We start from the raw sequence: 12,450 nt of genomic DNA on the forward strand, positions 1-12,450 counted from the left end.
CAGATCTTTGTACAACACTTTCTCATTGAATATGACATCCCGACTTCTAATAATTTTAAGATTTTCAAAATCCCAAAGCCTATAACCAAATTCATTAATGCCATATCCAACAAAGACACATTTCTTTGATTTAGCTTCTAGCTTGGTTCTATTTTCAGAGTCTATATGAGCAAAAGCTTCACAACCGAAGGTCTTGAGAAAAGAATAACTCACCTTCTTACCAGTCCATGCTTCCTCTAGAATACCATAGCCCAAAGGAGTAGAGGGACCTCTATTAATCAAATATACTACAGTATTGACAACCTCCACCCACATGTGTAAGGGCAACCCAGCATGCAACCTCATGCTCTTTGCGCGCTCCATTATAGTCCTGTTCATGCATTCAGCCACTCCATTTTCCTGTGGAGTCCTTGGAACAGTTTTTTGTCTACGAATACCATTAGTGGAGCAATAATCTTCAAATTCATGACTGCAATACTCACCACCATTATCAGATCTGAGACATTTTAATTTCTTACCAGTCTCATTTTCAACCAAGCATTTCCATTTCTTAAAAGTTTGAAATACATCAAATTTCTGTCTAAGGAAATAAACCCATACTTTTCTAGTTGCATCATCAATAAATGTAACATAATAATGAGAGCCACCAAGGGAAGATACCTGGGCTGGTCCCCATACATCTGTATGCACAAGCTCTAATTTCTCCTTTTTGTTTTCCTTCCCTCTCTTTACAAAACTCACTCTCTTTTGTTTTCCATACACACAACTTTCACAAAAATCCATATTCACACATTTTTGACCTGGTAAAAATTTCCTTGAATGAAGTACTTTCATACCTTTCTCACTCATGTGCCCAAGTCTATTGTGCCACAACGCTGTATCAGAATCTACAGCAGCTATTTGTTCTCCCTGCTCAACTGCAATAATTGTTCCTGAATATTCATTTCTCTCTGAAACAATCAAAGTAGAAGGAACAATATGACCTATACAAAGATATAAGGTGCCTACTTTCACACCTTTTGCTACTACAAGGGAACCTTTTGAAACCTTCCAATTTTTATCATTAAAAGTAACTACACAACCCTCATCACCGAGTTGCCTTGCTGAAATTAAATTTCTACTTAGTTTTGGAACATGTCTTACCTCATGTAGTAGCCAATGATTCTCATTCTGCAACTTAATCTTAATTTTTCCCTTTCCAATAATCTGACAGGGTTCATTATCCCCCAAATAAACAAGCCCAAAATCCCCTTGGACATAATCAATGAAATAACCTCTATGAGGTGTAGCATGAAATAAAGCACCAGAATCTAAAACCCATGAATCATCAACACTCTCTAAAGACAAAAGCAAAGCATCCTCTTTGGATTTGTTACTTACCACATTTGCCTCCTTGTCTCCATCTGATTTATCTCCTTCATTTTTCTTTCGATTCCAGCAATCTTTCTTTTTGTGCCCTGGTTTCCCATAGTACCAGCAATCATTTGGTCCTCTCAATTGAGAACTCCTCCCCTTTGACTTTCCTCTTGATTTCCCACGATTTCCAAAGTTACTTCCTCTTTCAATCGTTCTGCCCCTGCTTTGTGCATTTAAAGCACTTCCTGATGTAGATCCACCTGAGGATTTTCTACAAGTTTCCTCACTTAAAATAACACCGATCACATCATCATATTTTAGGGTACTAGATCCAGGAACAGAATTACTCACCACCATTACCAAGCCATTCCAGCTTTCAGGCAAAGAACACAAAATCAAGAGAGCCCTAATTTCTTCATCAAAATTGATACCCACAGAAGATAATTGACTAGTAATAGTATTAAACTCATTTAAATGATTTGCAACAGATCCACCTTCTACCATTTTCATATTAAATAAACGCTTCATGAGAAATACCTTATTTGAAGCGGAGGGCTTTTCATATAGTGTCGCTAGGGTTTTCATCAAATCTTCTTTCGTCTTTGCTTTTGTAATATTAAATTCCACCGATGGTGCCAAGCATAACTGAATGCTTCCGAGTGCCTTTCTGTCCAAAAGATCCTATTCAGCCTCTGACATAGTTCCCTGATTCTTGGATTTTCCTTCCAACGACTTCCATAAATCCTTCTGATATAAATAGTCTTACATTTGCATCTTCCATAACTAGAAGTTCTGCCCATTAAACCTGTCAACCCTCAACTTACCCTCATCTGCCATCGCTCCCACTCAACTGTGAGATTCCCACTTAACCGTGAGACTTTCCTGTAGAGGATAACTGAAAGACAACCTTGCTCTGATACCATTTGTTAGGATAAACCATGAACAGAAATAAAAACTACATGCAAATATAACCAATAACAGAAAATAATAGAACACACAGAAATGAACACAAGGCACCAAGATTTAACGTGGTTCACCCAATCCTTGGGCTACGTCCACCAAACAACAAGTCCGGTCTTATTACAATCCAGTGATTACAACCTGATTACAATCCATAATCCCTTACAGCTCAATACCGCCGCAAGAACCAACTTTGTATCACAACATTATGAAAAATACCCAACCCTAAGCCCTTTTTATACAAGTATTAAATCACTTTAGGGTTATAACATGTTGGCCATATGTCAGCCATAATATGTCGGCTACCATGTATGAAGTATGTACAGTACTTTCCTGATCAGTCACCACAATCTAACAAAGATGTCAACAAACTATTTCTTTGAGCTAACATATTCCATCTTCACTTGTTTTTCTTCCACCAACTCTCTTACATAGTGATACTTGATTGCAATGTGCTTGGTTTTAGCATGCATTATAGGGTTCTTTGATATGTTGATTGCACTTGTATTATCACAATAAAGTATCATAGGCTCAGTTACCTCTTCCTTCATACATTGCAGCAAATGTTTGATCCATAAAATATTGGTGTAATTTATAGCAGCTACAACATATTCAACTTCAATAGTGGACTGTGAGGTATAGCTTTGTTTTTTGCTGCTCTATGTAATCAACCTTTTTCCCAAGAAAAGTGCTCCTCCACTGGTGCTTTTTCTATCATCAATGTTACCTCCCTAATCTGCACCAGTGTAGGCTTTTAGTTCAAATTTTTCACTCCTCTTGTAGTACAAACCAAAGTCATCAGTTCTTTTTAGGTACCTTAGTGTTCTCTTTACTCCCATTAAGTGATTTTCTCTTGGATTTGCAAAAAATCTTGCCACTATTCCAATAGTTAATGCAATGTCTAGTCTACTATGTACAACATATTGTAGCTTTCCAATCGTTGATCTATACAACGTCTAATTCACTTCAACTGATTCATCATTCTTGGATAGCTTATGTCCTATTGCCATTGGTGTGCTAACTGGTTTTAAGTCTTCTAACCCAAATGTTTTGAGTATCTCCTTGATGTATGTAGATTGGGTCACAAACATGCCATGTTTCAATTGATGTACTTGTAATCCAACAAAGAATTTGATTTCTCCAAACATTGACATCTCAAATTCATGCTTAATTTGATCAGCAAAATCTTTTCATAGAACATCTTTTCCTCCAAATATTATATCATCAACAAAGATTTCTGATATCAAAATGTCTTTACATTTTTCATCTTTTATATACAAGTTGTTGTTGTCATTTATCCTCTCAAATCCTATCTTCACAAGATATTTGTGCAATCTCTCATACCATGCACTAGCTACTTGCTTCAATCCATAAAGTGCCTTATGCAGTTTGTAGACCATGTTCATGTTCTTATCATCAACAAATCCCTTTGGTTTTTCTATGTAGACTTCCTCTTTCAATATACCATTTAGAAAAGTAGACTTCACATCCATTTGGTAGAGTTTGAAATGTTTATAAGTAGCATATGCAAGCAATATTCTTACTTCTTCCATTCTTACAACAGAACCAAATGTTTCCCCATAATCCAGTCCTTCTTCTTGTGCATAGCCTTTGCAAACTAGTTTGGCTTTGTTTCTTTTTATCTCACTATTCTCATCAAGTTTTTTTCTAAACACCCATTTGGTACCAATTACATTCTTATCAGCTAGTCTAGGAACTAAGGTCCATGTTTTGTTCTTCTCAATCTGATCTATTTCCTCTTCCATGGCTTTATACTAGCCATCATCTTGTAATGCATCTTTCACTATTTTAGGTTCAACCTTGGTTAGCAAACATGATTCATTCCTCAATTTATTCCTTGTCATTGGTCTGGCATCCTTGTCACTAATGATTTGTTCTGCAGGGTGATGTCTTTTTACATGCTTGGCTGACCTTGGTTCTTTCCTTCTTTCCATGTTTGATCATTTAGCTTCAAATTCATTTTTGTTCTTCTTCATCTAGCACTTCACCATTCCTCTCATGTATGCTATTTTCAGAACTAGAATGTGCATTTTCTACATTCTCTAGCTTGGCTTCTGAATGCAACTCAGCATTCACTGGTTGTGACTCAGTTGATAATGAAATTTGTTGCTGACTCCCAACTTGATTTGTAGCATTGTCTTTAACAGTCATTCCTTCATAGAAGTATACAAAGGATCTATAATCCTCTAATTTCTTAGTTTCATCAACCTAAACTTTTGCATACTCATCAAAATTTACATTTGCACTCTCCACAATCTTGTTACTATTAATGTTTAAACACTTATATGTTTTTCTTCTAGTGGAGTATCTAAGGAATATGCCTTCATCACTTTTTGCATCAAAATTTCCATTTCTAGTATCTTTAAGAATATAGCATTTGCAACCAAATACTTTGAAATGTTTAACATTAGGTGAGTGACCATACCATAATTTAAAAGGTGTTGCATTTGTACCTTTCTTGACTTGAACTCTATTCAGTATATAGACTACAGTACTTATAGCTTCTCTCCAGTACTTTAGTGCAACATTGTTCTCCATCATCAAGTTTCTAGCACAGTCAATCATTGACATATTCCTTCTTTCAACAATACCATTCTGTGATGGAGTTCTTGGTGCTGATGTTTGTCTTTTGATACCTTTGTCATTGTAGAATATTTCAAACTCTTTTGATGTGAACTCACCTCCTCTATAATTGATCTTAGGCACTTTAGGTTCTTTCCTATTTCCTTCTCAACTCTAGCCAAATACCACTTAAACATTTGAAATGCATCAGATTTTTTCTTTAAAAACATAGTAGTCATCATCCTTGAATAGTCATCTACAAATAGCATTATGTATATGTCTCCTAGGTAGCTTTGCACTTCTATTGGACCACATAAGTCTGTATGGACTAACTCCAATACTTCTTTGGAATTGTATGTTTTGCTTTTGAAGCTAGACTTAGTCATCTTCCCTAGTTGACATTGTTTGCACATTGTGTTTTCAAGTTTCTTTAATTTGGGCAACCCTCTGACCTTCTTCTTTTTACTAATTTAGATTATCAAAATTAACATGACATAGCCTTTTATGCCACAACCACACATCATCAAGTCTAACAACAAGACATGTTGCATCTTCTATATCTAGGTAAAATAAATTACTCCTAGTTTATTCATCTTTTCCTATCAGATTTCCATCAGTGTCATAGATTTTGGCAATTTTGTTTCCAAACTCTACTTTGCAACCTACATTACCTAACTATGACACACTCAACAAGTTGTAGTTCAATCCTTCAACATAATATGCATTATCACATGAAATTTTCTCTATGAGTTTAATAGAGCCTTTTCCTTTGATTTGACATGGAGCATCATTACCAAATCTAACACTATTTCTATCATATTGAGTAAAGGTAATGAACTTACTTTTATCTCCTATCATATGATGTGAGCATCCACTGTCTATGATCCACTTGTCATTATTGTTCACATAGTTAACCAATGATGTTGTTTCATCTTCATCTTTATTTGATTCATCCTTCATGGCCACATAGACTACTTCATCATCATTCTCATCAGACTTTTCTTCAACAATGTAGCATCTTTTGCCTTTTTCCTTGTAGTCTTTGCTATTATCTTCTCTCTTGTTCCTGTATTTATTTCCTTCTTTATAGTTCTTCTTCTATGTACATCTTGTAGCAATATGACCTACTTCATTGCAACTTAAACATATGATAGGGAGCTTACCCTTGAATTTACCTTTGCCTCTATGAAATGTCCTAGCCAGTAGTGCTTCTAAATGTTCCACATCTTCCTCATTTGTGCTGCTATCACTAGATGCATGTTTTCCCTTTCTTCTCTTCTTACTTCATGTCTCCTCCTTAGTGCCTTTTATTGTCATCTCTTCCTTGAAAGTAGATTCAAGGTTTTCAGGTGTGTAGTTATCAAAATTGGACAATTCAAATGTAGTAAGTCTTCTCATTGTTCCTGCAAAGGTTACTGTGTTCCCTTGTACACACCTTAGCTCTTTAAAAACTCTAATAGCATAGATAGGGAGCAGAGTTCTTTATGTATTTTTTGATGATAGTTTCTTCTTCCAATTGACCACCTAGACTTCTTATTGCACTTACCACTTCTTTTATTCTAGCAAAATATTGAGCAGCATTTTCTCCTTCCTCCATTTTCATGTCATCAAACTTTCCTGTTAGGCTTTCTCTCTTTGCTCTCTAGACATTTTGATCTACTCCATAGATATATGATAAGGCTTTCCACATCTTGAATGCAGTCTCACAATCTTTGATGTCATCATATTCTACATAACTAACTGCAGAGGCAATCTCTAGCATTTCTTGATTGTGCTCCTTCCTTTTGCTCAAATCATCTGCAGTAAGAGGTCCTATTGGATTTACATGTTCTATTCCAATTAAGATTTGTGCATAGTCACCTAGTGATCCAAGGTGTAATTTCATCAAACTCTACTATGCAGAAAAGTTGTCTTTGTTGAGCTTGGGAACTTCTCTCTTGGACATCTTGGTCTTCCTACTTCTAGAACCTTGAAACTATATTAATAGATGGCTCTGATACCAATTTTTAGAAATGCTTTAGAATAATTGAGAGGGGGGGGGGTGAATTAGTTATTCAAGGTCTAGATGTCCTATTCAAACTTTTCACTAAGTACAGCGAGCTCATTCAACCATTCATTCATCCAAGCTTTAACTTCTCTAACTAGCAAGTTACTGTAAATCAACATGCAAGCATAACACATAAGAAATCAACACAACACAATGATTTACATGGAAACCCAATTTGGCAAAAGCCACTAGTAACATGCTACTTAATTCTCACTCTTCTGAAGTGATGCCCTATTAAATACTTACAACACACTGTTAAATGTGACCTTGTTAGAAAATTTAACCACCCTATTAGAAGTGGGCCTAGTTAGAGGACTTTAGAATATTCACTTGGAATGCCACCCTATTAAAGGATTTACAAATGGCTATTAAACCAACCTAAGTCCATAAGATTTTCATATCTAATACAGTTGCTAGAGAGTATTAGAAAATCTTTTACCTGACTACAACATACAACTTAGCCTACATATCTTAGATCACTTCTTAGCTCATACTATTGCCTGGCCTTCAATCTTTGCAACTCTAACAACTTGGCTTCCTTTCAAGCTTAGTCTCCTTGAGTCTTCATGCTCAATGTACTAGTGCAATTATGTCTTCTTGACCACTTGTAGAAGCAGAGCCTCTATGCTCTTCCCTCTTCTAGATGCCTTCTTCTAGACACCCTTCTAACCACTTTGCAATTTCACTCTTTGGCAGTAGCTACATTAGCAACATTTGTTTCTTGGTCTATGACTCCTAAAATAGAAGTCTTGGAGTTCTTTTCCTACTTGATTATTCCTTCCTTTTGATTTTAATTTGTATGGATTAGGTAGAATTCATTGTATCTAACCCATATTTTGTTTCCTCTAGAAACTTCTTGAATAAACTTTTGAATTCACCTAAAAATGGTTTACATAGAATTCTGTGCTACCAGCTCATCATCCTTATCTTCCGAATAGTTCATAAAATTCAAGGTAACCACTTTGTCAGCTCAGATTTGGCAAATCTTCATTATTTGAAATAATGCAACAGCTTGACACTATTGAAATATTGGTGCTTGGCACATACTGTATTACTTGGCTTCAACTATGTTTTTCCTAATGCTCGGTACCTAAAGATCACTCGGCACACATTGGAATTTCCTATTACTTAGCTCCAACTGAGAATTTGCTTGGCTTCAACTAACTTGCTTGGCACCCACTAATGATCTTAGTTTAAGCTTTGCAGTCAACCTTGTTACAAATTTTTCCTTCAATGTTTCTAAGTGTGACCAACTTTTGTATCTTTGGGTATATTATCAATACATCATTTAACCATTGTCTTAACCGATCCTTGCACTTCATTACAACATCATAATTCAACCTTTCCCTTAAGTAGTCTTGTTACATCTTGTTTATCAAATCATCTTCATCAATCAACTAAGTGATAGTACTTGGATCTTATAAGAAAAAGTCATTCCTACAAATAGCAAGTTTGACATCAATGACAAAACAATTAGTGAAAAAAACAATCTTCCTTCTTTGCAACAATCTCCCTCTTTGATCTTCATTAATGAGCTTTTCAATGAGATTTCTAACAAAAAGGACTATAAATTTACCTAATAGAGAAGTGCAAAAGGACTACAAATTTACCTAATAGAGAAGTGCATAGTGACTCTAAAATTGATAGACCCATTGAAGAAAGAAGAGAAAAACCAAGATTGTCAAAGTATATCAGGAGACATCACCCTACTAAACAAATTATTGGAAATAAAGAAGCTAGACCAATGACAAAGAATAGATTGAGAATTGATACATGTTTGTTAAGAATTTATGAGCCTAAGATAGTGATGGATTCATTAGAGAATGAAGACTATTGTAAAGCCATAAAAGAAGATATTGATTAGATTGAGAAGAAAAAAACATAGACTCTAGTACCCAGACTAGAGAATAAGAATGTGATTGGAACCAAGTGGGTGTATAGAAAAAAAACTAGATAAGAATGGTGAAGTCATAAGTAATATGACAAGATTAGTCTATAAGCGATCTACACAAGAAGAGGGAATTGACTATGGAGAGACATTTTCCCTAACTGCAAGATTGGAAGGAATAAGAACTCTGCTTGCTTTCTCTGCACACAAAGGTTTCAAAGTTTATCAAATGAGTCTAAAGTCAACATTTCTAAATGGTATAATAGAAGAAGAGGTTTACATTGAACAACTAGAAGGATTTTTTGATCCAAACAACAAGAACATGGTATGGGGGATTCAAAACCTGTTAGTACTCCTATGGTGACAAGACACAAGCTATCCAAAGCTAATAATTTTGCTAAAGTAAATCAATCATTGTACAGGTCTATGATAGGAAAATTACAATATGTAGTATATAGTAGACCTAAAATTGCATTAGCTATTGAGATTCTTGCAAGGTTTTTTGCAAATCCTAAGGAAAATAATTTGATGGTTATTAAAAGGATCATGAGATACTGTAAAGGAACAAAGGACTATGGTCTATACTATAAGAAGAATGATAAGTTTGAATTAAGAGCTCATACATATTTTGAGTGGGTTGGAAACACTAATGACAGAAAGGGTATAAGTGGTGGAGCATTTTTCTTAAGAAAGAGATTGGTCACTTGGATCAATAAGAAGCAAAATTGTATATCTCAATCTACTACTAAAGCTGAATATGTGGTTGTTGTAGTGAATTGTACAAATGTGGTATAGATCAAATAGTTACTCAAAGGAATGAAGGAATAAATTACCAAACCTGTGGAACTCTGTTGTGATAATACAAGTTCTATAAATATATCAAAGAACATGGGATGCATGCAAAGACAAAGCACATTGCAATCGCATATCATTACTTGAGACAAAGAAGTAAGAATGGAATATGTGAATACAAAAGAACAAATAGTTGATATATTCACAAAATCTTTACCTAAGGATGCCCATGAATATCTTAGAGGTAAAATAGGGGTGATAGCCCTATCGAAAACTAATTAAGAAGCAAGAGTAGTCCTCTGCATCAACTGAGTTGAATGTCATATTTTTTGAATTTGGTGTAGTGGATCTTACTTTAGGAGCTACCTAAATTAATGAAGAAGCTTAATCAAAAGATTTATAGTCAAATGTAAGGTGAGAGAGGGAGAACCTGAATTGATTATATCTACATGAAAAGAGGACAAGTCTTTGGCATTATTGTCAAAGAGGGAGATATATACAGTAGAGATAGATCAAAGAAGGAGATATAAGGTTAAGGGAGATATCAAAGAGAGGCACATATGTATATAGAGGGAGAAACTTTAAAGATAATAATTTTCATTATGGTATTGTTGTTGGTATTGGTTTTCCATCAATGCCAAGAGGGAGAATATTGAAAAGGGATTGTTTGAAGTGTATAACCTATCATGGAAAAATCATTATTTTTGCAATGATTTCAAACCTAATAATTTCTAGTGAGATAATTTCTTTTTGGTCTGAATGTTATCATTTGTTTGATTGATGAAGAGGATTTGAAAAGAGAAGATAACAAGAGAACCTAGAGAAAATTTTAGTTATCTAGTGTATAAAAGGAGCACTAAGACCATATAAGACATTGATGATATTATGTGTTGTTAATCTAATTAAGGATAAAGTAAATGGTTACTTTATCTAAGTGAAGAAATGTTTTCATAAAATGTGTTTGCCAAGCTTAGCCGAGAAAATGTTGTAAATTGAGAAAATTCTAGTTCAGGACGAGCAAAAAGTTAGTATATGTAGAGTGTTAGTAAAATTTAGTAAGTGTGGAGCATCTAAGAAATGATAGTGGTGATCGAGCTAAGAAGACATAGTTGGTGTTGAGCAACCAAATTTTGGTTGAGCATCAGAAGACTGTTATTGCAGAGTGAACAATGTAGATGTCGAGTAACATAAAAAAGTGTTATATCAAGGATTTGACAAATATGAGCTAACTAATTTTATTTCTTGAATTATTTGAAGTGTGTGAAAGATAAGTATGATGAGATGGTGGCACAGGATTCAAGATAAATCATTTTGAGGTGAATTCAAGGAAGATTGTAGAAGAAGTTTCTAGAGGAGCTAAAATGAAAAAGTGGTTAGATTCATTGAATCTTACCTAACTCTAAAATGGATGATAGTGGTTAAATGGAAAAAGACCTAAATTATCTAGATATAAAGATATCATGTCAAAAGGAAAGGTTTTCATGTGTGAGAACCTAAGGAAGATAAGAAGTCTAGGATGTTGCTTCATTTGGTGGCCAAATAGAAGAGACCGCAATTGGCATACAAAGCAAGACAACTTAAGAGGTTGAATTCTTGAAGCATGAATAAGCTTTTAGAGATGAAGAGTATGAATGCTAAGAAGAATGGAGGAATGGACTAGATATCTATAATCAGAAACATATGTAGAGTGTTGTTTGGTATTCTTGGAACATATATATTTTTCATTTATGTTGCCATCAATGTCAAGGAGGCAATTGTTAGCATAAATGTTGATGGTATCTCTTTGGGGGAGTATTCTAAGAATTGGAGAGCATGTGGGAGTATTGGCATGTTGCATTCAAGACTATTTGTTAATTGATGACAACATAGTATGGTTTCTATGAAGACTGACAGAGTAGAAGATAGAGATCAAGGTCATACAAATAGAGGTTTGATGTTCAGGTGTCGCATGGTTAAGGACATGTTCCCAATCATGTCCTAATGATGAGGTTAAGTGTGCATAACATAAGTCAAAGAAATATGGAAGATATACATGATTTACAAAGAAAGAGTACCTAAAAAGCATTTTATGATGTATGTATTGTATCTCCTAATAGAGATATAATTAGGGTATGCAAAGTTATACAGTGACAGAGGACAATTGAATGATAATGTTGGCGAGTGCACAAATTCAAGAATCACATGTGTGAGAAGTTTCAAAGGTTGTAAGCCAAAAATATTATATGATTGTGAAATAATTAATTCCCTTATTGCACTCCTACTATAATTAATTTATAAATCCTCAAGCTCGACTCAAGAAATTTTTGAAGGACTTTATTTAAATGAAAGTATTTCACTTGATTGTACAGTGTGATTATGATGTGTGTCAAGTGAAAAGTGTGTGAACAAGATCAGAGTGTGTGGTAAATGCAAGTGATCCAATGGATTATTAGGCACAAAATTGGGAATGTGGTACTGAGATTAGGAGTGAAGTCTAGTTGATAAGATAGAGGAAAGAGGAAGAAGAAGTACAATTGAATTCTATTATTCTACAAAGAATAATATAGAGATCATTTGGATAGTGGGTTCATTGGTCATTCTCTTGAAGTTGTTTGGACAATGGGTCCATGTACCTTCTACAACTCTTAACATGATTGGCACAACTCTTAATAGGGTTGGAATCTCCTAATAGGGATTCAAAGTGTCCTACCAGGGATTGATATGTACTAAGATTTTTTATTGGCTCCTAATAAGGTCCATCATCTAACAAGGAATATCTATATTAGTACATCATATTCTGGGTACATTTCCCACTATGTGGATTAGAGTCCCCAAACTTTTACAA

Source organism: Cupressus sempervirens, chromosome 1 (assembly GCF_028749045.1).
Source record: "Cupressus sempervirens isolate cs-2001-9-10 chromosome 1, ASM2874904v1, whole genome shotgun sequence".
NCBI classification, from domain to species: Eukaryota; Viridiplantae; Streptophyta; class Pinopsida; order Cupressales; family Cupressaceae; genus Cupressus; species Cupressus sempervirens.